At 38.4% G+C, this 27,649-nt stretch overlaps 1 long non-coding RNA gene across 1 annotated transcript; it reads left to right on the top strand.

The window, feature by feature from the left end:
* The first annotated feature begins 276 nt into the window (after window positions 1–276).
* LOC113909700 lies at window positions 277–27,517 on the top strand. The gene is made up of 3 exons (XR_003515789.1): window positions 277–328; window positions 25,683–25,747; window positions 27,452–27,517. It is a non-coding gene; the product is annotated as an uncharacterized LOC113909700 (long non-coding RNA).
* Window positions 27,518–27,649: the final 132 nt, after the last annotated feature.

Genomic DNA, 27,649 nt, shown 5'->3' with positions numbered 1-27,649 from the left:
GTGTACAAGCAAGCATGAAAAGAATGAAAAGCAGAGTTCCAGAACAGTTCCATTCTTTTATATTAAAAAAAAATCTCATGGCTAATTTCCTCATTTCCACTTGCTTGGCAGTTCTCCGTCCTAAAACACTGCAAAAAGTAGGGCTATTGATGGGCTCTCCCTCCACCCCTCCATCTTCCTTCAAAAGCCCTGTCACAAAACAGGATTGTGTTGTAGCCCCTGTTTGAATATTGAGCAGGCTAACTTTGCTTTTGCTCCTGCCAGATCTCTTCAGGCGGGGAGAACAGGCCACCTCCCGGTAGAGGACAGCACTCACTGCCCACTGCAGGTGATATAACCTATTTTGAAGCACATTTTAAAGAGAGTTTCTGTATTTTAATGGTCAGTTAGTAGCTGGCTACCAACCGTCTGTGCTTTCTGCCTGGGGACAGGAATGCCAGGCTTATTAAATATTGAGAAGTTGTTCATTACTATGGGGATCTGTGACAACAGCCTATCTGCATATTGAGAAAACAGCAAATTTACATTCTTCAGAATAGCTGCTCCAGTTCTGGGGAAGGACTAATGTTTGTCTGGCTAAAGATGCATAAAAATGCAAACTCTATCTTGGAGATCTGCTTTGTTGCTTTTTTTTTTTTCCTTGAAAGTGGAAGTTTCAAAAACCAAACTTGCTTATGGAGAGAGAATTAAAAGCAAACAAACAACCTTTTGAAAAATCTAGTTATCTAATAGTGGCTTTTTGAGAAAGTGCCAGATGTTTGAAATACTAACTTACACATTGGGACATTATAAGAAAATGCATTTAATTAAATACGGATTCTAAGGAACTGAAAAATTTTGGTAGGATGTAGGTAAGTTGTAGGGGATAAAGTAATGAGATACTAGCTCTTTCCTTGAAGTCTTAATAATTGGAAAACCATAATTACCCAGGGCTCAGTCAATGCCAGCTGCAAATTAGCAACCCAAGAACATGCAACCCATTTTGTCTTCAACGAGAGACTGTATACATGAATGTAGTTGCTAATTACCAATTAAATGACAAAATCTCATGAAGACTATTACACAGAGTTAGGCTGGTGGTCCAGCCAGCCCATTATTCAGTTTCTGACCATAATCTGAATATGGTTGCCCAAAAAGAAGTCCCTGAAAATGTCTGGGATGTAGACCAGCTATGTATGACTTTCCTTCATGATCAGCTATGGCTCTATCACTAATGAGTTTTTATAAACCCTTGCCAACTCTATTTACAGTTTAAAACAGTGATTTTGTGGTTCAGTATAAGAGAGGACTAGTGCCATCTTCTGTTGACTCTCATCAGTCTGCATTGTGACCAGACAGTTCTATTGCACTGTTTAGCACAGTGTGTACGTATGTTTATAAATGAGAACAGTGAGGTTGTTGATCACAGAGATAATCACTGGTGCATTGTGAACCATGTCCTTGTGTTTACTCCTTCCTCCCTACTCCTGATTCTTCTCTTCCTTTGGCTGTTGCATATTTGAGAGAGTGTCTTTTTCAGATACATTGAATCAGAGACATAGCATCCACAACATCATTCTTAGATATTAGAGGTGTCCTCTAATCATCCCTAACCTCTGCTTGTTAGAACAGTCATGGAGAACTAAACTCTTTCTGGAATTTGCCTTTCATGTTTTTCAGTGGGTGCGTGGTATATTTCACATGCTTTTCCATCTATGACATTTGTCTTATTCCCTAGCTAATAACTCTCAGTTTGTTACCCCATTTTGCTGCTTTTGAAGAATATATTGATTAAGAGCTTGGTTTGACCATCTCAATATGAATCTTTTCTCCACAACTTATTAATTCTGGAAACCTAAGCAAGCAAATCACTTTTCTGTGTCTCAGTTTTTCAGGTGTGCATTGAAGACAATAATAATATCAGCCATACGGGATTGTTATGAGGATTAAATAATATCAAGTGCTTAGTGTCAATGCCTAACACATAATAAATGCTTAATACATGTTAGCCATTATTACTATCATTACGAATTCAACAACACCATCCAATGCTAATTGAACATCTTTTCTGAATAGGCACTGAGGATAAAGAGATAGTAAAACATAGGCATTATCTTGGAATAAGCACAGAGTCTAGTGGCAGAAATAGACAAGCAATTGTAATGCAGTGGATAAAGTACTTTTGTAATGGCATATTTACCGATTCTTATTTGGCTCTTAAAACAATTCTGTGAGATATTAACCCCATTTTCAGATGAGGAATCTGGAGCCCAGGGAAGTAAGATGAAGATCCTGTAGTCATGGGGCAGAGGTAAACTTCTCTGTTAAACCTCTTGCTTCCAATCTTACCTCTTGCTTTGTGCACCAGGCCATCCTGCCTCGTGGCCCTACATTCTCCTGTTGTTGCTGATAATTTTGCATGAGCATTCCTGCCTCTATTTGACATTGTAACTTTCCATGCATTGTAGTCTCTGTTGTTTCCATTTGGGACCATGGTACTGTGAAAGGGCACTGGGCAAAGGGGTCAAGGTTACTACTGTAAGCATATTTCACATCTTTTATATTGCATAAGTGCTTAACTGGTGGCCTCACCTCTCTGGACCCCAGTCCCTCAGTTTAATGAAGGATTTGATAAGCACAGTGGTTTTTAGAAGGCAGGTTCTGGGGTGGTGCCTCAGTTGCCATCTTGGGGAGTGAGATCCACCCCTTTGTTAAAGGGTTCTGCTTTTACAACTGTGTTGGTACGTTAGTGTTTCATGAAAGATTGTGTTTGAAAAAAAGGATTCTGCTGCTGCAAATAGTTTGAAACCCTGTGGACAAAATTACTTCTAAGCTCTTAACCTGAAATTTCTGGATTTTAGTTGTTGAAACATGGTGAAAAATGCTAGAAGGAGGAAACATTGTTTATTAATATACCCTCACCCTCCCAGTCCCTTCCAGGAAAAGCAAACTACGAATGATTTTTAATAGCTAAATGGGTAGTAATTAAGTTTCTTAAGATAATATCTCTCATGTAAACAGAAAATTAATGACTGTTCAAAATCAATGTGGTATGTAGTAGATTGATTTTGGGGTTGAAGGACATGGGTTTAAGTTCTGGCTCCAGCATGTACTCTGCATGACCTTCCCCGAGTCACTTTACTGCCCTTAGCTTTGATTTCCCTTGCTCAGCCTTGCTCCTCCAACAACACAGGATTGTTAAGACAGACATAACTGGAGTGAACATGGTTATAAACCAGAGCAGCTATGAAAATGTTAATTCTCCTTTTATGATTGTTTTTAACATACTGATAAAGTTCCAGTTAATATTTGTGAGATTTTCAAATCTTCACCTTCTCAGAGTTTCAGACGTTTCTCTCCAACATGCTCCTATGGCAGGGATGTATCTGGAATTTGTTCTGACAGACAGGTCTTTAGTTAACAAAGAGAAGCGAGTGTGTGTGTGTGTGTGTGTGTGTGTGTGTGTGTGTGTGTGTGTGTGTGTGTGTGTTGTTATTGTCATTGCTGTCCAGGCTGACAAATGGGTTTAGGTCCAGACTCCCCCTTGCATTATTAATGAAAAATTGCATATCACCTGAGGCTAACCTAGCTCCTTTCACAAGTCTTTGGCGACTAACAATCTTGCTGCCATCTGAAGAGAAGTCAGCCAAGCAAAGAATCTCCTCCCTGCTCTTTCCCTTAAGAAACACTTTAGCATGTCTAGCACAGGACTGCTTCAAATTAGGTTTGAATAAAACACTGTGATAAATAAGTAAGTGTCTCCCCTACACAGATTGCCACTTGTTTAGGAATAAAGTATCGATTTTTGAATGTTGCTGAGATTTAGACATGGGTTAATTAAACATTTACATATATGTGCTGAACAATATATTGCATAGTACAATAATGTGCACTTTAATCAGAAACCATGGGTGTTTGTGTTTGCTTTTTCCATGTTAATTGGCACCATGCTGGCTCAAGCTTAGGTATTTGGCTAGATGGGAGAAAACAGACATGGTGTTTTAAATATTTTAATTAGGACCAGCAGTTCTCAGCTCCCTCATTTCTCATTGGATTGTTTTTCATGCATGAATAAATTAGCTAGCATGGAAGTACTCTGTAGAAAGTGGTTGCCCTCTGGCCATAAAAAGAGTCCTGTTCATTAATACTTTAATGAAATTAGCTGTGAGCAAAATATTATTCCTTTTAACTGTGTTCTAATTTCTTAATTTTAATTAGGCACATAATTGTAGGGTGCTGAAATTATCTTCATGTTCAGCAACTAAAGTTCCATCATCAGGAGCCTGTGGCTGAAACACCACACACTCCCAACATGTTCCAGCAGGAAATTTTCCATCCAACTTTTTCCCCATTTGCTTCACCAAAAATCCCCCTCACCCTTCCTTTTGTGGCCATGGTGTGATACTTCAGAGTTTCTGCTCCTGACTCAAGCCATTGGTAATGAAGCTATTGGACTGTGGATCATTTTAGAAGTGATAGTGTGGAGGTCCACAAAGAATATGGTCTGGTGCCGTTTTTTTCTTCCAGTTTTTGTCTCCTCAGGCCCCCACCTAAATATCTGTCCCCCTGGTCTTATGTTAGAGTTCTCTCTCTCTCTCTATTATTTATTACTTTATTGGCTTGTTCATTTTGGATCTGTAAGCTCTGTGAGGGCAGGGATTTTTTTTCTCTTTCAAACCCCAACTTGTGGTATATAATTCCTACATTATACAAATATAGTTGTTGAATGTTTAATGGAACTGTGGATTCCACAATGCTGAAATTTTCTGATATAAGTTGTGGCATTTTACAGTGCTTTAGGTAAATAAGATAGTCCACACATAAATACCAAAATGAAACTTCTGAATATGATAGGACAGTACTCTCAATTTGCTGAGTTTTTGCTTTAGAAGGAATAGTGTGGAATCTGGATTAAAATTTAAGGAAGAAACTAAAAGCCTATACACATTACTTTGTATTATTCCCTAAAATTCAACCTGAGATTTATCATGACATGTATTCAATATATTGATGCAATAATTACTGAAAAAAATGAAAATTCATTCAATAATTGTTTGTATCATTTTTGCCCACCACCCCTACCATACTTAACATAACCTCATACACCTACACTGATGATTTTTTTGAGTGAAGCACCTGGCTCACTTATTTAAATATTTTAAAGGTATTAAATAAATGCAGGTAAAGGGGCGCCTGGGTGGCTCAGTCATTAAGCGTCTGCCTTCGGCTCAGGTCATGATCCCGGGGTCCTGGGATCATGCCCTGCATCGGGATCCCTGCTCCGCAGGAAGCCGGCTTCTCCCTCTCCCTCTGCTTGTGTTCCCTCTCTCGCTGTGTCTCTCTCTGTTAAATAAATAAAATCTTTTAAAAAAATAATTAAATACAGGTGAATATTTTATAGGTCCATCAAGAAGTCTCATATTTGATCTGATATGTAAAATAGGTATAATAATAACACCTTCCTCGTAGGCTTATTGGGATTGTTAAGTGAGATAAATACATATCAGACACATAGTGTCAGATATCGTCTGACATTCTTAACACTTGCATATAGATTGTCATTTTGTAAACTAACATTTGACAGTATTTTACAATCTGCAAGCCCCTCTTACCTGTGTTCAAATTTAACTACATCTATTTAATAAAAATAGAGATAAAATATCCTATTTTACAGAATGAGGCAAATTTTATTCCACCTGTTTTCTTAAAATACCATTAACGAGACCATTTTTCAGATTTAGCTTGATGCTTACTTAACACTAGAATTCAGAGATTCCAGTTACTGAATTTGTAAATGCTACAAACACAGAGGCAGCACCATGCCTTTCACCCATACCACTCTTGCCATTCCTAAAGTAAACAAGATCCCAAAGTTGCTTTGTATTCTTCCCATGTGTGTTTTCAGCTTTTACTATATATAAATCATGAATAATATGCAGGGATTAGGAGCAGATCCGAGTTTTGCATGCCAAAAATTTATAAAATTTTGGTAGCCTTTTAAAGTGATCATTTATGTATAATGAAAAAAGAAATTGTAACAAATTACAAATTTTTAGAAACTCACGAATATCACAAAAATCTAGAAAAATAATATTTTTGTTAATTAACTGACACACTTCTGTTACACTTTTTCTCTTAATTTTTTTGGCTACATACTATTTCACGTGAAATGATTTAATAATATTGTCTGTATAGTTTTCTAAATTAACTTTTTCTAAATAGATTTCTTCCCTAAGCTTTTAGAGAAATATCATTACCTAAAAGTAGTCTGAATACAAAGACAATTTTTTCCTTTGGCATGGTTGATCAAAATTTTTTTTTATTCCTGGTAGTCAAAATTCATAAAGCATATGAAACTTTGCAGACAGAAAGACATACTACTGCTATAGATTTTTCCCTTATACACACAAGAATTATGATTCTCTTTGTAAGATATTCCCCCAAAGAAAAACAGTGTGTTTGTAATTGCATATGCTGCATTATGAGTCTATTCCTGACAAGAGAGAACTTTGTTTTCACAAGGCATCAATGAAAACCAAATTTCTCACTTACAGTTTACATATCTGACTGAAGAATTTTCCACTGATCAGCTTCTGTTTCCATACATTTCAAACTTTGTTTTTTTTTAATCTCACCATACTTCCAGTGCCTGATGCTATATGGCACATTTATGTCTTGATCTGATCTTGGGCGAGGCACCTTTGAGTCATGACATCGCACCTAAGGGTCCATATGGTAGGCAGCAGGAGTATTGCTAGGAGCAGTTCCTGCACTGGATGGGTAGTAAAGTTCATGAACACATCTCACAAACCCTAACCTAATGTATCCCCAAAATAAGTTTTCCTGAATCAGATCCCAAATGTCCATGGTCATTACAATGCTACCTAACATAAAGGGAAGGGAAATAGATGGTGAAGTTGGCATGGGAAGGGACAACTGTCTTAACCAATTGTAGTTAAAATATTACTTATATAAATTTTGTAAAATATATGTCATGTGAACACATTGCCAGAGCCTCTCTCAGGGCTTTGAAAGAGGCCTAGAAAAGTAAGGGACCCTGAAGCTTAAGTTTTATTAGCACTGGAGTAATTGGATCTCTGATGGGATAGTTACATAATGGTGACAGATTCTAGATCAATGTTATGATGCTGTTTGTCTTTTTTCATCACTCAACATTAGGGTTTTCAGATTTATCCTTATTTATACGTATAAATCCAGTTTATTTGTTTTAACTTCTCTGCAATATTCCATTTAATGAAAGTAGCACATTTTATTTTCATTTTCCTTTTGATGATATTCAGGTTGTTTCCAACATGTGTTCATAAGATCTTCTGTTTTACAGATCTTCTTTTTTGTCTTTTAATAGTTTTATCATTTTACCCATAAAATTCTTGCACATAGTATTTTTTTGTATTTTCCATCTTAATTTTTTTTTAAGATTTTATTTATTTGACAGAGAGAGAGAGAGCACAAGCAGGGAGAGTATCAGGCAGAGGGAGAGGGAGAAGCAGGCTCCCCATGGAGCAGGGAGCCTGATACGGGGCTTGATCCCAGGACCCTGGGATCATGACCTGAGCTGAAGACAGACGCTTAACTGACTGAGCCATAGAGGTGCCCCTCCATCTTTATTTTTTAATGTGTACTTTAGTCTGGCATGTGTGTGTGCATGCATGTGCAGTTTTCCAGTTCCCATTTCTCCCCTTTAGCTATGTCTAATCTGCCATTAAACTGATACATTGAATCTTAAATTTCATTTATGATGTTTTTGATTTTATAATTTCTATTTGATTATTTTAAAATAATACTTTGCAGTTCTCTGGTGAAATTCTCTGTCATACCGTCTACTTTCTTAAACATGTTAGTCTTTTTAAAGTTTTTCTCTGAATCCAGTGCCTGAATGTCTAGTGAATCTGAAAGTGTTTTTCCTCTAATTGTCAAGGTATAAGTGTTTGTTATGTTTTTGTTAAATATCAGACAATATGTACAAAAATTTTAGACTAATGGGGAGCTTGGGTGGCTCAGTTGGTTAAGTGTCCGATGCTTGATTTTGGATCAGGTCATGATCTCAGGGTTATGAGATCGAGCCCTTCATCAGGCTTCATGGTGGGTGTGGAGCCTGCTTGGGATTCTCTCTCTCTCTCTCCCTCTGCCCTTCCCCCCCCTTAAAAAAAAGAAGAAGGACTTTTAGAGCTAATTTGAAACTCTGGATAATTGTATAGTTCTTGAGAGATTATTTATTTTTATACTGGAAAGCATGAAGATAGATGCTATATTAGTTGTCTATTGCTGAGCAACAAATTACCTCAGAACTCAGTGGCCTCAGATATCACACATTTATTATCTTCACGTTTCTATGTATCCAAAACCCAGGTGTGGCTTTGTAGGGTGCGTCTGTCTCTCAGTCTCTCACAAGCTTGAAATTCAGGTGTTGGCAGAGTCTGTGGTTTCATCTGAAAAGGCTCCCCTAGGGTTGGACATGCTTCCAAGCCTACTCACATGACTGTTGGCAGGCCTCAGGTCTTCACTGGCTGTTTGCTGGAGTTATTGATTCTTTGCCATATAGAACTCCTTTATAGGTCAGCTCACAATACAGTGTCTGGCTATTCTCAAAGCGAGTAAGAGAATTAGAGAGGAAGGGCAAGGCAGAAGGACAGTTTCTTTGTAACCTAATCTTGGAACTGACACCCATCATATTTGCCAGTTCTCTTTGTTAGAATGTGCCCGGTCCAGCTCATGCTCAAGGGATTACCCAAGGGCATGAGTACTAGGAGGTGGGTATCATTGGGGGCCTTCTTAGAGGCTGCCTACTCTAGGAACACATCACTTTGATCCAGCCTGGGGTGTATAGCATGTTCACTCTTCCCTAATGGACTCTAAATTCCAATTCTTCTCCCTACAGTTCTGTGAAACTACTTAAGGTTCTGCTCATTTTCTAAGCTCCGCAGCCATCACTTCAGAATCTGCATCTGCCTAAAGGGCAAAAGTGTGTGATTCAACTTTCTGAGCCTTTTGTGTCTCTGGGACCTTATTTCCCCAAGTCTTGATGCATTTTAGTGTTCTTCTGCCTTCAAACAGCTTTTTTTTCTTTATTATCCATCCTTTCTAGGTGTTTTCAGTGAGAGGTTTGTTCTGATCCAAGCTTGTCCATTATAACCAGAAGAGGAAGAACTAACTCTGGTTGGAACCAGCTTGAGTCCAGTGTTTACTCCTGGTTCATTTAGTTGTGATCAAGAGTGTCAGGTTTCATAGCCTAAACTTAACTTTGGGGCTGTGTTCTCTATCTCTCTCTATAGAAAAAGAGAGTGTGAGCTAAGCAGACACTCCTGAAAGTATCTATTACGCAGAAACAATTGACTTTTATCTCTAATCATCAGAAAGAACAGGTATTAGGCTAGAGAAAGAACATAACATTGGGGGAGAAAAGACTCTTGTATTTATAGGTTAAAATTCAAGGAAACATTCACATTTTAAAATAAAGCATTTTTTTTAATTAGGAGATTTCATTCAACTAGGGTTTGTGAGTTATCTACTAAACTGGGAGATTTATGAGAATGGGTTATGTCTCTTTTTTTTGGAATCCCTAATGCCTAGAATAGTGTCTGGAGTAAGTTAGATGTTCAATAAAAGTTTTCAAATTGAGCTCCATTACTCTTACAATAAAGTTACCTTTCTGAGCACAATAGGGGTAGGGAATTAGAAGATGATTTGGTGTGGTGAGTCTAGACTGTAAACATTTTTCCATATAACCAATATTCTATTAAATTAATTTAAAAAAACAATATCCATTTCAGTAGTAAACCCTCAAAATGTTGGGCCTATATCAATAAATAAAGAAGAAAGGAAAGAGAAAGAGAGAAAGCAAGAAGAATTCAGGTAGTGGGGCCCAAGAAGTGAGCACTTTGTCCTTCAAGGTGATGTGTTAGAAACTCATCAACATACTCTTTTGCACTGGTGTGGGGTATAGCACAGTGGCCACAAATTTTTATGGGTTTCAGTGCAAAATGGCCACATAAATGTGGCCAAAATGAAACTAGATGGACTAAATATGCTATTAGATATTTGTATTTTTAGACAATCTCAACTGGTTATCAGAGGGGGAATTGGGCAAGCAAGGTTGAGTATCTGTTAAAGAACAATTTAGTCATGGGTTTTTACTGCATGAGTTTCTTTCTTTCTTTTTCTTTTTTTTTTATTTATTATGTTATGTTAGTCACCATATAGTACATCATTAGTTTTTGATGTAGTGTTCCATGATTCATTGTTTGCATATAACACCAGTGCTCCATGCAATACATGCCCTCCTTAATACCCATTACTGGGCTAACCCACCCCCCCATGCCCCTCTGAAACTCTGTTTGTTTCCTGGAGCCCATAGTCTCTCATGGTTCGTCTCTCCCTCTGATTCTCCCCCTTCATTTTTCCCTTCCTTCTCCTAATGTCCTCCATGCCATTCCTTATGTTCCACATATAAGTGAAGCCATATGATAATTGTCTTTCTCTGCTTGACTTATTTCACTTAGCATAATTCCCTCCAGTTCCAACCATGTCAATGCAAATGGTGGGTATTCATCCTTTCTGATGGCTGAGTAATACTCCATTGTATATATGGACCGCATCTTCTTTATCCATTCGTCTGTTGAAGGGCATCTTTCTCCTTCCACAGTTTGGCTATTGTGGACATTGTTGCTATGAATATTGGGGTGCATGTGCCCCTTCTTTTCACTATATCTGTATCTTTGGGGTAAATACCTAGTAGTGCAATTGCTGGGTCATAGGGTGCCTCTACTTTTTAACTTTTTGAGGAACCTCCATACTGTTTTCCAAAGTGGCTGTACAAACTTGCATTCCCACCAACAGTGTAAGAGTTCCCCTTTCTCCACATCCTCTCCAACATTTGTTGTTTCCTGCCTTGTCATTTTTTTGCCATTCTCACTGGTATAAGGTGGTATCTCAGTGTGGTTTTGATTCGAATTTCCCTGATGGATACTGATGTTGAACAGTTTTTCATGTGTGTATTAGCCATTCGTATATCTTCTTTGGAGAAGTGTCTGTTCATGTCTTCTGCCCATTTTTTGACTTGATTATTTGTTCTTTGGGTGTTGAGTTTGAGAAGTTCTTTATAGATTATGGATACCAGCCCTTTATCTGTAGTGTCATTTACAAAACCATAAGCTACCTTGGAATAAATCTAACCAAAGAGGTAAAAGATCTATACTCTAGAAACTACAATACACTTATGAAAGAAATTGAAGAAGACACAAAAAGATGGAAAAACATTTCATGCTCATGGATCAGAAGAATAAACATTGTTAAAATGTCTGTGCTGCCCCAAGCAATCTGTACTTTCAACGCCATCCCTATTAAAATACCAATGGCATTTTTCAAAGTGCTAGAACAAGCAATCCTAAAATTTGTATGGAACCAGAAAAGACCCTGAATCACCAAAGAAATGTTGAAAAAGAAAAACAAAGCTGGGGCATCACATTGCCTGATTTCAAGCTATATTACAAAGCTCTGATCACCAAGACAGCATGGTACTGGCACAAAAACAGACACATAGATCAGTGGAACAGGATAGAGAACCCAGAAATGGACCCTCAACTCTATGGTCAAGTAATCTTCAACAAAGCAGGAAAAAATATCCAATGGAAAAAAGACAAGTCTCTTTAATAAATGGTGCTGGGAAAATTGGACAGCTATATACAGAAGAATGAAACATGACCATTCTCTTACACCATACACAAAGATAAACTCTAAATGGATGAAAGACCTCCATGTGAGACAGGAATCCATCAAAATCCTAGAGGAGAACATAGGCAGTAACCTCTTCTACATCAGCCACAGCAAGTTCTTTCAAGACACGCCGCGTCCATAGGCAAGGGAAACAAAAGCGAAAATGAACTTTTGGGACTTCATCAAGATAAAAGGCTTCTGCACAGCAAAGGAAACAATCAACAAAACTAAGAGGCAACCCACAGAATGGGAGAAGATATTTGCAAATGACACTGCATGAGTTTCAAGTGACATCTGTTCTAGGTGTTGTTGCTACAGCCTCCCTCAGGCAGGTGGTACAGATGATTGTAGTTCTTGATTATGCCTTTCCTCCGGGAACTGGATTCAGATTGCTTTGCAATTAAAAACAAAACAAAATCAGTCTTATAACTTGGGAGCAATTTTCTGCTTTTCCACAGAATGCTACCAGAAACAAGGAAGCTAAGAGATTTGTCATTTCCACTGGCAATCTAGTTTTGCTATATAAACAATTTAAAATATAATGTGCTGTACGGTCTGGTAGCATGTGACATGACCATGGGGAGTGTTTACTTTTTACCTGTGGTCAGTCTTCCATCAGCCTGAATACTCTTAGGACTCAAGATGGAAAGACTGGAATCACGTAACCTCTAAGTCATCATTCATCACTTGGCCAAACAATTGCTTCTGATTGAGCAAGCAGGAGTATTATTTATTGATAGAAGTAGTTGTAAAGAAACAATTTTGACATTGTCAAAGAAGCAGCTTAGGATTTAAATCATCTAGTATTCAGAATGGAGCGGAAAGTATCTGTCTGTCTATGTGTCATCTATCTATCTCTTCATCTTTCTATCCATTCCTCGCATTGTTCCAAAATGGATTTAAAAAACTTACACAAATACAAACGTGTACACATACACACACATATTCTTTTCTGTGTAAAAGATTGGGAAGATGATAGGTATACAGACAGGCATAGAAATAAGATTGGAAGACTATATCCCAAAATGTTACCTCTGCATGGTAGAATTATAGATTATTTTTATTTACTTCTTTTTTTAAATTTTTATTTACTTCTTGAGCTTTGCTGTATTTCACAATATTTCTGCAATGAATATATATCATATTGTAACACTATGATATAATAAGAAATATATATTTGGTTTTCATCCTGGGTTCCTGGCACAGAACTCCTAAAACCCTTATAATTTCCAGAGTAGTAGGGGTAATAGGAGGATCTTCTGTTAAAATATTTGTTCTTAGTACTTAGTTCCCGACATAAGAGCTTCTAAGACCTTTGGAATCTCTGGAGTGAAAAGATTGTCTTTTTGTATGCTAATGAGATGACAGATGGCTGGGGACTCCTGAATAGCTTCAGGATGGGGAGTGGTCACCAGAAAGACCAAGCATGACTGGAGGCTTGGAACTTTCAGACTCATTCCCTATCCTCTGGGGAGGAGAGAGGGACTGAAGATTGAATTAATAATTGATCATGCTTACGTGATGAAACCTCTATGAAAATCCCTAAACTATGTAGTTTGGGGAGCTTTTGGGTTGGTAAACACGTCCATGTGCTGGTAAGACAGCGTACCCCAACTCCACTGGGACAGAACCTCCTGTGCTTGGGACACTTCTGGACTTCATGCTATGTAACTCTTCATATGGTTTTTCATTGGTATTCTTTGTAATTAACCACTAAATGTAAATTAAGTGTTTCACTGAGTTGTGTGAGCCATTACAGCAAATTGTCGAACCATAGGAGGGGAAAGGGTTGTAGAATTTGATTTGTAATCAAGTTAGACAAGAGTTTGGGTACCCTTGACACCTAATATTTGCAACTAGAATCTGACGTGGAACAATCTTGTGGGACTGAGGTCTGAACCTGTGGGGTCTGCACCAATTCCGGTTAGTGTCAGAATCGAATTAAATTATAAAACACCCATTTGGTGTCCACAGAGAATTGGAGAATTGCTTGGTGTGGAAAACCCACATATTTGGTGACAGAAGTGCTGTGAGAAGAGAAACAGCTTTTCCTTTCATATGCTTTAAATAAGAAAATAAGTGTTAAATAATTAACTGGTTTTAAAAAATAATTTCTGACAGAATCTTGTTAAATAATAAATAGCAATGTGTTTAAAATTACATATACCCACTCAATAAAAGAAAAAAATGTAAAGAAGAAAATAAGAATAGGAAAAGTAAGCTGAAAGAAAGATCGAGTTTAGCCACAAAGAGGCAGGCTGTAAGTATGGTATGCTTGGTAAAAGGGGGCCTCAAATTTGTTATTGAGTTCTTCCTCCCCCAACAAAACAATGACACCATAATGGGTGATAGTCTCATGTGCCTGGGGCTAAAATAAGTCAGTTTCTCAGGAGAAGCAAGAGGATTTTTGGTCCTTGTACTAAAGACTACTGTCTTTCGGGAGTCTTTCTAAAGAGGAGCTTCTTTCTTCATTGTGCATATAGATGTTTTGGAGGGCAGTCCTTTTAGGACCCAAGCAGCGCCCAGGCACGGGGAGAGTAGGAGTGAGCCAGCTCACATGCCACCATGGCAGTTCTCCTGGCATATCCCTCCTGGCCCAGACTGTTAGCACCTTTCACCTGGTTGGCTGCACCTGCCAATGAACTCATGTCCCCATGGGCTCTCTGACTTCCTTCCAGCTCATTCTATACATGGTAGCCAATGACCTTAAAAATTACACGTCAAATCATGTTGTTACTGGTTTTCCACTTCTGTTCTTTGACTCACTTTGAATATATTTCATGACAATCAGAGTGATCTGAGAACTTAGATAATGAATGTCACTAGTCACAACCTTTCAGTGGCTTTCAACTTCCTCTTTGAACAAAGACCAAAATCTTTTTTTAAAAAAATTTATTATATATTTGAGAGAGAGCCAGAAAGAGAGAGAGGGTGAACACAGGCAGGGGAAGGGCAGAGGGAGAGGGAGAAGCAGATTCCCCACTAAGCAGGGAGCCCAATTGGGGCTCGATCCCAGGACCCTGAGATCATGACCTGAGCCAAAGGCAGACGCTGAACCAACTGAGCCACCCAGGCACCCCAAAGACCAAAATCTTTACAATGGCCTCCAAGGCCCTTGGTGATTGGACCTGACCTTCTAACTTTGAGCTTCATTTCTGTCTCTTTCCTCTTGAATACTTCTTGACATAGTAGGTGTGCTGTGCTGCACACCTGCCTACTTCAGGCCCTTTGCCCTTGCCATTCCCTGTGCCAAGGAGGTGCCCTCCCTGATCTTTTTATACCTATTCATCTTTTGTAATTTATAAATCCAGACAAAGTCTGCTCCCCCTTTTATAATTTCCTATAGGAGCAAATACTTTTCCTTCCAAGCACTCACCACAGTGTGTAGATTTATATTCATTTGTTTGATCTGTGTTGATATTCCATCCCTAAACAGGTTTCATGAAGGTGGGGAATCTCTTACTCACCATTGTATCCCTTGTGACCAGAGTACTCGAGCTCATGATGAGAACTCAGTAAATGATTGTTGAATAAATAAATGCATGAATGAGTCTTAATGTTTTCACTGGAGGATCCTTCATCCCCTTCTCTCACCCTTCTACTTTTAATCACTGGTTTGGAAGCAGTAGTAAGGAAACTGGAAGTCTGGTAATTCCTTGCTCTGGAGTATCTCTCCGAACAGAGTGGGGATTGTGGGTTTCTGGACAACTAAATAAAGGTCCCAGAAGAACATAGCTAGCACCATCCTCCAGTCAAAATTTTGGATTCAATGCTGTGTTTTCTGTTTGTAGCTTTAGCTCTTTGGGGGTAGGAACAGTTTGCCTCTGCTCTCTTTCTCAGTGCAATTATTCCAATTTTGAGAATATCTCAGTTTATTTTTTAAAGATTTTATTTATTTGTCAGAGAGAGGGAGTACAAGCAGCGGGAGTGGCAGGCAGAGGGAGAAGCAGGTTCCTTGCTGGGCAAGGAGCCCAATACGGGGCTCGATCCCAGGACTCCGGGATCATGACCTGAGCTGAAGGCAGACACTTAACTGACTGAGCCACCCAGGTGTCCCTGAGAATATCTCAGTTTTGAATACAAAGAGGCATGAGTTCTAATATTGCATTGAAGTCATATCCAGAGTTCATGCAAGAAAAGGAAACATGGATTAATTTGGTAGGATTTTGTGAGGGTAAACAGTGGAGGTTGAAAAATATATGTAAAAACATTGATCACTTTTTGAAAAACAAAGTTTTTCAGAGTATTGACTTATTTAATTTTAAGCTTGGAATTTGGTGATGTTCCACTGTTTGGTGCTTCTGTTTCTTTTTCTTTCAAACTATGACTGGAGAAATTTTTATATCAGGAATCAAAATCCAATTTTAAACCTCTAAATGTATCTCTGAATATTAGATGACAAGATGGTGTATCATATTTGTAAGAACTTCCTGTGGGAACATGACTGTTCGGCTGCAGTTAATGATCCTTGCAATTCTTTTCAAAACCACTTTTTTTGTTGTTGTTGTTGAACTGGCATTGTCTTCAAGCTTATAGTTGAGCATTCTTGGCTCATTCCATGTTTGCAGAATAGCTATTTGGTTTATTAGTTTGACCATTTTGCTTATTAAAGTCATCTTTAACCCATGGAGATATTCTTAAGGTATCTTCAAAGGAGATCCTTCTAAACTTTAAAATAAATCTTTCATTGCATATATGAAATGTAATAGGGACAATTTATTTTGCAATACTTAGTAGAAATAGACTAGAATTAATATCATCAACATAAGACATACTTTGTTATTACCAACCCTTAGGGCTTAGTTTATTCTCTAAATGGGAGAAAAGATGTGGGGTGGAGTGTGAGGGAAGGAAGTAGAGGGGAAGAGTGAAGAGGAGATACATGTAAGTTGGTAGAGAAAAAGAGGGAAGGATTAGGGCAATTACACAGTTTTGGGAAAGAAAGCCTTAAATACTGAGGTCTGGAACAGGGAATTTCCACCCATTTATTCAATAAATAAATACTGATTATATCATAGATAGGCACTGTGCTGATAAATTTAGAAGTAGAGAAAACAAAATAAAGGTCCCCATCTTCATGAAGCTTGAAGTGTAAGAGAATAGGCATTGGACAAATATAAATAAGTATGTGCTTGCAAATTATGATTTTAAAAACCCAAGAGATTTAATAAGATTATAAGATGTGAGGAGAAGAGGGGGTGGAGCAAGACGGCGGAGGAGTAGGAGACCTGGATTTCGTCTGGTCTCAGGAATTCAGCTGAATAAGGATCAAACCATTCTGAACACCTATGAACTCAACAGGAGATCGAAGAAAAGAGTAGCAACAACTCTCTGAACAGAGAAGCGACCACTTACTGGAAGTCAGGCCACTGCTCCCCCAACAGGGACCCAACAAGTGGCACAACTGGGGAGACTCCCCTTCCTCCCCGGGGAGGAGCGGCGCGGGAGCGCACCGCAGGGATCTGCTGGATTTGGAGACTCCACAGGGGGGTCGGGTGCCAGAGATAAGAAACGCTCGGTCACAGGCCAGGTGAGCACGGAGTGCGGCCGGAGACCGGGGAGACCCGAGTGACTGCTTTTCTCTGGGGGCGCACTGAGGAGCGGGGCCCCGAGTTCTCAGCTCCTCCGGGTGGAGATTGGGAAGCCACCATTTCACCCTGGTCCTCCAAAGCTGTACCAGAGCTTGCAGGGAAAAAAGCTCCTGAGAGCAAACCTGAGCAGCTTGCTTAGCCCGGACTGACAAGGGCGGGGCAATTCCGCCTCCGGCAAAGACATTTGGGCACCACGGCAACAGGCCCCTCCCCCAGAAGATCAGCATGAACAGCCAGCAAAGCCAAGACCAAGTTTACTGATCAAGGAGAACGGGAGAACTCCAGCACTAGGGGAATACTGCACATAGAATTCATGGCTTTTTTTACCATGATTCATTAGTTTTTCAAAGTTAATTTTTTTAACTGTTTTTTTTTAATTTTTCTTTTTCCCTTTTAAAACCAACATCTTATCAATCCCTTTTTTGAAAAAACATTTTTTATTTTTCATTTTTAGAGTCATATTTTATCCCTTCATAGTAGTTACCCTTATTTTTGGCATATATATATAAGTTGTTCTCTCTTTAAAATTTTGAGATACAGTTTCTTCTAACAGATCAAAATATACCGTAAATTAGTGTATGGCTTTGTTCTAGTCTCCTTCCTGATCACATTCTCTCCCTTTTCTTGTCTTTTTTTTTTTTAAATCTTCTTTCTTTTTTCAAACAACTTCTTATCTTATCAATTCCTTTTATAAAGTCTTTTATAATTTTCATCTTTACAGTCATCTTCCATCCCTTCATTGTATCAACCCTTATCTTGTACATATATAAGTCTTTCTCCCTTTAAAATTTTAGGAGGCACTTTTTTCTAACACACCAAAATATGCCCAGAATCTAATGTGTGGCACTGATCTATGCACTAGTCTGATCATATTTGATCATATTCTGGTTTTTTTTGTATTCTGTTTTTGTTTTTATCTTTTTCTTTTTGTTTTGTTTTTTTTCTTTCTTTTTACTTTCTTTCCCTTTCTTTTCCCCTGGTTTCAGGTCTTTTCTGATTTGTATAGAGTATATTTGCTGGGGACGTTGTTAACCTGTTAGCATTTTGTTCTCTCATTCATCTATTCTCCTCTGGACAAAATGACAAGATGAAAAAAATCACCTCAGCAAAAAGAACAAGAGGTAGTACCCTCAGCCAGGGACCTACTCAATATGGACATTAGTACGATGTCGGACCTAGAGTTCAGAATCATGACTTTAAAGATACTAGCTGGGCTTGAAAAAAGCGTGGAAGGTATTAGAGAAACCCTTTCTGGAGAAATAAAAGAACTAAAATCTAACCAAGTCGAAATCAAAAAGGCTATTAATGAAGTGCAATAAAAAAATGGGGGCACAAACTGCTAGGATAAATGAGGCAGAAGAGAGAATCAGCGATATAGAAGACCAAATGATGGAAAATAAAGAGGCTGAGAAAAAGAGAGAGAAACAACTACAGGATCACAAGGGCAGAATTCGAGAGAGAAGCGATACAATAAGACGAAACATTAGAATAATTAGGATCCCAGAAGAAGAAAGAGAGAGAGGGGCAGAAGGTATATTGGAGCAAATAATAGCAGAGAACTTCCCTAATGTGAGGAAGGAAACAGGCATCAAAATCCAGGAGGCACAGAGAACCCCTCTCAAAATCAATAAAAATAGGTCAGCACCCCGACATCTAATAGTAAAACTTACGAGTCTCAGAGACAAAGAGAAAATCCTGAAAGCAGCTTGGGAGAAGAGATATGTAACCTACAATGGTAGAAACATTAGATTGGCAACAGACCTATCCACAGAGACCTGGCAGGCCAGAAAGGACTGGCAAGATATCTTCAGAGCACTAAACGAGAAAAATATGCAGCCAAGAATACTATATCGAGCTAGGCTCTCATTGAAAATTGAAGGAGAGATAAAAAGCTTCCAGGACAAACAAAAACTAAAGGAATTTGCAAACAGGCCCTACAAGAAATATTGAAAAGGGTCCTCTAAACAAAGAGAGAGACTAAAAGCAGCATAGATCAGAAAGGAACACAGACAATATACAGTAACAGTCACCTTACAGGCCATACAATGGCACTAAATTCATACCTTTCAATAGTTACCCTGAATGTAAATGGGCTCAATGCCCCAATCAAAAGACACAGGCTATCAGATTGGATTAAAAAACAAGACCCTTCAATATGCTGTCTGCAAGAGACTCATTTTTGACCCAAAGACACTCCCAGATTGAAAGTGAGGGGGTGGAAAACCATTTACCATGCTAATGGACACCAAAAGAAAGCTGGGGTGGCAATCCTTATATCAGACAAATTAGATTTTAAAACAAAGACTGTAATAAGAGATGAGGAAGGACACTATATCTTACTTAAAGGGTCTATCCCACAGGAAGATCTAACAATTGTAAATATCTATGCCCCGAACATGGGAGCAGCCAATTATATAAGGCAATTAATAACAAAAGCAAAGAAACACATTGACAACAATACATTAATAGTGGGGGACTTTAACACCCCCCTGACTGAAGTGGACAGATCATCTAAGCAAAAGATCAACAAGGAAATAAAGACTTTAAATGACACACTGGACCAAATGGACTTCACAGACATATTCGGAACATTCCATCCCAAAGCAACGGAATACACATTCTTCTCTAGTGCCCATGGAACATTCTCCAGAATTGATCACATCCCAGGTCACAAATCAGGTCTCAACCGATATCAAAAGATTGGGATCATTCCCTGCATATTTTCAGACCACAATGCTTTGAAACTAGAACTCAATCACAAGAGGAAAGTCGGAAAGAACTCAAATACATGGAGGCTAAAGAGCATCCTACTGAAGAATGAATGGGTCAACCAGGAAATTAAAGAAGAATTAAAAAAATTCATGGAAACCAATGAAAATGAAAACACAACTGTTCAAAATCTTTGGGATACAGCAAAGGTAGTCCTGAGAGGAAAGTATATAGCAATACAAGCCTTTCTCAAGAAACAAGAAAGGTCTCAAATACACAACCTAACCCTACACTTAAAGGAGCTGGAGAAAGAACAGCAAATAAAGCCTAAACCCAGCAGGAGAAGAGAAATCATAAAGATCAGAGCAGAAATCAATGAACTAGAAACCAAAAGAACAGTAGAACAGATCAACGAAACTAGGAGCTGGTTCTTTGAAAGAATTAACAAGGTTGATAAACCCCTGGCCAGACTTATCAAAAAGAAAAGAGAAATGACCCAAATCAACAAAATTTTGAATGAAAGAGGAGAGATCACCACCAACACCAAAGAAATACAAACAATTATAAGAACATATTATGAGCAACTCTATGCCAGCAAATTAGATAACCTGGAAGAAATGGATGCATTCCTAGAGATGTATCAACTACCAAAACTGAACCAGGAAGAAATAGAAAACCTGAACAGACCTATAACCACTAAGGAAATTGAAGCGGTCATCAAAAATCTCCCAACAAACAAAAGCCCAGGGCCAGATGGCTTCCCAGGGGAATTCTACCAAACATTTAAAGAAGAATTAATACCTATTCTCCTGAAACTGTTCCAAAAAATAGAAATGGAAGGAAAACTTCCAAACTCATTATATGAGGCCACCATTACCTTGATCCCAAAACCAGACAAAGACCCCATCAAAAAGGAGAATTACAGACCAATATCCTTGATGAACATGGATGCAAAAATTCTCACCAAAATACTAGCCAATAGGATCCAACAGTACATTAAAAGGATTATTCACCATGACCAAGTGGGATTTATCCCTGGGCTGCAAGGTTGGTTCAACATCCGCAAATCAATGAACGTGATACAATACATTAACAAAAGAAAGAACAAGAATCATAGGATCCTCTCAATAGATGCAGAAAAAGCATTTGACAAAGTACAGCATCCTTTCTTGATCAAAACTCTTCAGAGTATAGGGATAGAGGGTACATACCTCAATATCATAAAAGCCATCTATGAAAAACCTACAGCAAATATCATTCTCAATGGGGAAAAGCTGAGAGCTTTTCCCCTAAGGTCAGGAACACGGCAGGGATGTCCACTCTCACCACTGCTATTCAACATAGTATTAGATGTCCTAGCCACAGCAATCAGACAACAAAAAGAAATCAAAGGCATCCAAATCGGCAAAGAGGAAGTCAAACTCTTACTCTTTGCAGATGATACGATACTGTATGTGGAAAACCCAGAAGACTCCACCGCAAAACTGCTAGAACTCATACAGGAATTCAGTCAAGTAGCAGGCTATAAAATCAATGCACAGAAATCAGTGGCATTCCTATACACCAACAACAAGACAGAAGAGAGAGAAATCAAGGAGTCGATCCCATTTACAATTGCACCCAAAACTATAAGATACCTAGGAATAAATCTAACCAAAGAGGCAAAGGATCTGTACTCAGAAAACTATAAAATACTCATGAAAGAAATTGAAGAAGACACAAAGAAATGGAAAACGTTCCATGCTCATGGATTGGAAGAACAAACATTGTGAAGATGTCAATGCTACCTAGAGCAATCTACACATTCAAGGCAATCCCCATCAAAATACCATCTACTTTTTTCAAAGAAATGGAACAAATAATCCTAAAATTTGTATGGAACCAGAAGAGACCCCGAATAGCCAGAGGAATGTTGAAAAAGAAAAGCAAAGCTGCCGGCATCACAATTCCGGACTTCCAGCTCTATTACAAAGCTGTCATCATCAAGACAGTATGGTACTGGCACAAAAACAGACACATTGATCAATGGAACAGAATCGAGAGCCCAGAAATGGACCCTCAACTCTATGGTCAACTCATCTTTGACAAAGCAGGAAAGAATGTCCCATGGAAAAAAGACAGTCTCTTCAACAAATGGTGTTGGGAAAATTGGACAGTCACATGCAGAAGAATGAAACTGGACCATTTCCTTACATCACACACAAAACAGACTCCAAATGGTTGAAAGACCTAAACGTGAGACAGGAGTCCATCAAAATCCTAAAGGAGAACACAGGTAGCAACCTCTTCAACCTCAGCCACAGCAACTTCTTCCTAGAAACATCTCCAAAGGCAAGGAAGCAAGGGCAAAAATGAACTATTGGGATTTCATCAAGATAAAAAGGTTTTGCACAGCAAAAGAAACAGTCCACAAAACCAAAAGACAACTGACAGAATGGGAGAAAATATTTGCAAATGACATATCAGATAAAGGGCTAGTATCCAAAATCTATAAAGAACTTATCAAACTCAACACTCAAAGAACAAATAATCCAATCAAGAAATGGGCAGAAGACATGAACAGACATTTTTCCAAAGAAGACATCCAAATGGCCAACAGACACATGAAAAATTGCTCAACATCGCTCGGCATCAGGGAAATCCAAATCAAAACCTCAGTGAGATACCACCTCACACCCGTCAGAGTGGCTAGAATTAACAAGTCAGGAAATGACAGATTTTGGCGGGGATGCGGAGAAAGGGGAACCCTCCTACACGGTTGGTGGGAATGCAAGCTGGTGCAACCACTCTGGAAAACAGTATGGAGTTTCCTCAAACAGTTGAAAATAGAGCTACTCTGTGATCCAGCCATTGCACTACTGGGTATTTACCCCAAAGATACAAATGTAGGGATCCGAAGGGGTACGTGCACCCTGATGTTTATAGCAACAATGTCCACAATAGCCAAACTGTGGAAAGAGCCAAGATGTCCACCAACAGATGAATGGATAAAGAAGAGGTGGTATATATATACACAATGGAATATTATGCAGCCATCAAATGGAATGAGATCTTGCCATTTGCAACAACGTGGATAGAACTGGAGGGTGTTATGCTGAGTGAAATGAGTCAATCAGAAAGATATGTGTCATATGACCTCACTGATATGAGGAATTCTTAATCTCAGGAAACAAACTGAGGGTTGCTGGAGTGGTGGGGGGGTGGGAGGGATGGGGTTCCTGGATGATAGACATTGGGGAGGGTATGTGCTATGGTGAGCGCTGTGAATTGTGCAAGACTGTTGAATCACAGATCTGTACTTCTGAAACAAATAATGCAACATATGTTAAGAAAAAAGAAAAAGAAGAAGATAGCAGGAGGGGAAGAATGAATGGGAGTAAGTCGGAGGGGGAGACGAACCATGAGAGACGATGGACTCTGAAAAACAAACTGTGGGTTCTAGAGGGGAGGAAGGTGGGGGTATGGGTTAGCCTGGTGATGGGTATTAAAGAGGGCACATTCTGCATGGAGCACTGGGTGTTATGCACAAACAATGGATCATGGAACACTACATCGCAAACTAATGATGTATGGTGATTAACATAACAATAAAAAATTAAGATTAAAAAAGATGTGAGGAGAAGCCAGGGAAAAATTTTTCTATTCTAAACTGAAAACTAAAAGATGACTCAGCTGGCTAACTACAGAGGAGAAAGAGCATTTCAAGTGAAAGAAACAAGTGAAGGGTAGGGTGCCTTTAAGAAATTGAAAGAAGGGGGTACCTGGGTGGCTCAGTCGGTTAGGCATCTGCCTTCGGCTCAGGTCATGATCCCAGAGTCCTGGGATCAAGTCCTACGTTGGACTCCCTGCTCAGCAGGGAGTCTGCTTCTCCCTCTGATCCTTTCCCCTCTCATGCTCTCTCTCTCTCTGTAATAAATAAATAAAATCTTAAAAAAAAATTGAGAGAACGGCAATGTGGCTAGTACAGAGGACAAGCAGCAAACTGAGGGGTCTTTTTTGGCCATATGTGTTAAAGGGTTTGGAGTTTCTCCTTAATGTGATGGGAAGGTACCCAGGAGTTTAAAGTTGGGAGTGGCATGATCAGATTTGGTTTTTAAGATCACTCTGACAAAGGAGTGGGGAATGAATAAGGAGGATTAGAGAGGTAATGGGAATATTTTTAAAATAATAGCTATGTGAGATATAAAAGGCCTTTTGCCTTAATCTTCCATATCTGTCTATCACTGATGCCTAAAGCTTAACTTCCTTTGTGTTGAGATACAAAGACTCTCTAATGTGTTATGGGATGGGATGACAAACCATTATTATGCATCCTAAGATGAAGAAATTGGTCCTCTTACAAGCTGCTGATGACAGAGCGTATGGTTACACCATTTTAAAGAGGACCTGTTGTGGCTTTAGCTCTGTTAGAGTTGATTATTAATGTTTGTTGTTGTTGTTGTTATTTTTGAAGGGGGGCAATGAAATCGATTGGGATACTTGAGGGACCTCAACTATATATCTGTAATGTTTATTTCCTTAAGAAAAAAGGTCTAAAGCAAATATGGCAAAATGTTAAGCGTTGACAAAATGAATGGCAAGTTACATTTCTGATTGTTAAGTGATTTTTTTATCCTTGTTTCCATTAAATATTTAATAACTAAGATAACCTTTGAGATTTCTTCGAAGGAAACTTAATAAGGAATGCTCATTTTATATGACTACAGCTATAAAAGAAGTACATATATGTGTACTTGAATGCCTGCAAATGCCATGTAAAGCCTCCAATTTTATAAAATATTGAAAATATTTTAATATTAAGGTTTTAGTCTGCTTTTGTTTCTTATATGTGTTATCTTCAACCTGGATGAAATATATTATTGTTGGTAGACAGCAATATGAGCAAGCTAGAAGATACACTCTTACCTAGTTCCTTGTAAGAAATTAGCAAGTTACTTCCATGTTTCCCTTTCCCTGGATGAGAGAAATGATATCCAAGTTCTTTTGTCTTTCATTGTTAATCCCTTTCAGTTGCTTTAAGGTTCAGAAGTTATTCTCATTTATTTCTTGAACACAAAACAGATGGAAAATATGATTAAAATAAAGTACACTTAAAAAAGTATTTTTTTAGGTTTTCATATTTTCATAATCCTATACCAGAGAGACCTTAAATCCTTGATAGGACGACTTATGCATATACTCCATTTGGTCTTAAAGATCAGTAGATGACATCAGAGGTTTGTTCAGATTGCCCAAACTTGATGTTTATCTTAATATTAGTGGTACTGGAAATAGAAATGCCAAACATGGAAGCTTCCAGAGAGCTTCTAAAGAACTTCTCATTTCTACAGCAGCTAGTCACCTCATTCCTCTCACTTTTGGTTCTACTCTAAAAGTCCAAGTGTTAGCTTTTTAAATAATGATACCAAGCTGCCTGAAGCTAACATCCCTTGTGGTCAGGGGGGATTTTGGCATTAAAGCAAACATCATCAATTTTTTAAGAAATGGAAATGAGTTACAGATGTGGAGAACTGTAAATGCTCATGTGTGCTGGGCTTCAGTCTATCTAAAACTGGGGACATTTTAAATGAAAATCAGTTCAAAAATAAAGTTCCCCTGGGGAGAGGAAAGCTTGACTATTTGGTAACCTGCTCCCCTAATCTTTACCCTGCGTATCCTGTTGATATGAAGACAAGATCAACTTCACCAATGACATGATGAGCAGTGACTTGTTAAAGGGAGTCCAGAGTTCTCAGGTAAGAATTGCATTTATCTGTTTAAACTAAAACCTTTATTTACTTCTGTTGGGACTCAGGACATGCTACTCCAAAATATGGCACCTTTGCATATTGAATATTTTAACCTGAAGGAGTATGAGAAAACGGCAGAAGCAGGAAGGTCACTCTGACCTTCTCCATGGCCGTCTTCCCTGAAACAGGTCATAAACCCTCCTGTGAGAGGTTCCCTCCCTAAACCTGGAGAAAAGGAGTATCCTTATCTCCAAAGACAAGGAGATGCTAAGAAGAATCTGAACAAACAGGCCTTGCTGTTTTCCCCAGTTTACTACACTTACCTTATATTCTCTGGTCTATCATACTTCTGCACGACTGCCCACTCTTCATCAAACCTAGCGTAAAAATACTCAGGTCTGTTTCCTTGGTTCTTCATTTCCTTTTGAAGGCTCCAGAGTCACTTAGAAACTTATGTTAAATAAACTTGTTTGCTTTTCTCCTGTTAATCTTTGTCAGTTTAATTTTTAGATCTAGCTAGGAACCCTAAGAAGGTTGAGGAAAACTTTTCATTTCCTACACTTCTCTTTTACTATGAGAAACTTTAGAATTTTTAAAAAATTGATTCATGGTAAAATGAACACTTACAATAAAGTATCGCCCTCCCCTTTCCCTTTCCTCAGCAATATTTAAATGAGAGTTTTGGAAAAAAAATAAATAACAATAATTTTTCTTAAATTTTCATTTGACACTTGACAGAATCCCTATTTTACAATTTTACTGTATTTATTTTTTATTTTTTAAATATTTTTTTTCTTTTTTTTTCAAAGATTTCATTTATTTGACAGAGAGAGACACAGCGAGAGAGGGAACACAAGCAGGGGGAGTGGGAGAGGGAGAAGCAGGCTTCCTGCGGAGCAGGGAGCCTGACGCGGGGCTCGATCCCAGGACACTGGGATCATGACCTGAGCTGAAGGCAGACGCCCAATGACTGAGCCACCCAGGCGCCCCAATTTTACTTTTTTTTAAAGGAAGCATAACTTTCCTGTGCTCTATATAGTTGCAGAGAACAATGTTAGTATTTCTTTTATTAGAATTATTAATTATTAGTGGATTAAGAACTTATTGCCAATTGGTATATTGAGTCACTTTCCCAGTGTTATTTTAAACACGTCAGTATATCAAGTTGAATTGTTTCCCATCTAAGAATTTTGTGGTAGATAATTTTCTAACAGGAATAAAGTCATCATTTATTTTATTTTTTTTTAAGTACTCATTTAAAAAGAAAGATCTAGATTTGTGTAACAAGTCCTCAGAAGCAGGCAGGACTGTGTTTTGATGCCATTAATTACTTTTGATTATTAAACTGCTATATTCATGCTAATTGCTGAATCCTGTGGGATCTCACTAAGATGAGATATGGCCCAGAATAGACAATAAAACCCCAAATCAGCAGAGGTGGTGATTTTAACATCTTGAAGGCCATATTTAAAGGTATGTTATAGTCATGATGTTAAGTTAGGGGCAGAAACCAGTCATTAATGAATAACTGATCTGGGGAGCACCCGGCCTTGATGAAGGAGGTTAACTTGTTTGTTTCCCCTTGAGGTCCCTTCCAACCCCAGAATATCACAGATTCCACTTCTAGATCTCTACAGGAAAAACTAAGCTGAAAACTGAGTAATTACGATTTTAAATTTTACTTTCTTTCAATTTACTTACATAATGGAGACAAAACCATTTATCTTCACTTGACCCCCATGCTTCTCAGCCTGCACTGATGAAGAAAGACATGAGAGAAGAGGACTGAAAAACCTACAGAGGAAAGGATAGTAGAACAAAGAGAGTCAAACCAAAGGCAAAGAGAGAAGAATGTGGTGAGAAAGAGCTTAAGAGAGAGAATGAGGAAGAGGGAAAAATGTGAGAATG

This window comes from Zalophus californianus, chromosome 6 (genome assembly GCF_009762305.2).
Source record: "Zalophus californianus isolate mZalCal1 chromosome 6, mZalCal1.pri.v2, whole genome shotgun sequence".
In the NCBI taxonomy this organism is placed as follows: domain Eukaryota; kingdom Metazoa; phylum Chordata; class Mammalia; order Carnivora; family Otariidae; genus Zalophus; species Zalophus californianus.
This window is presented reverse-complemented; position numbering and strand designations above follow the sequence as displayed.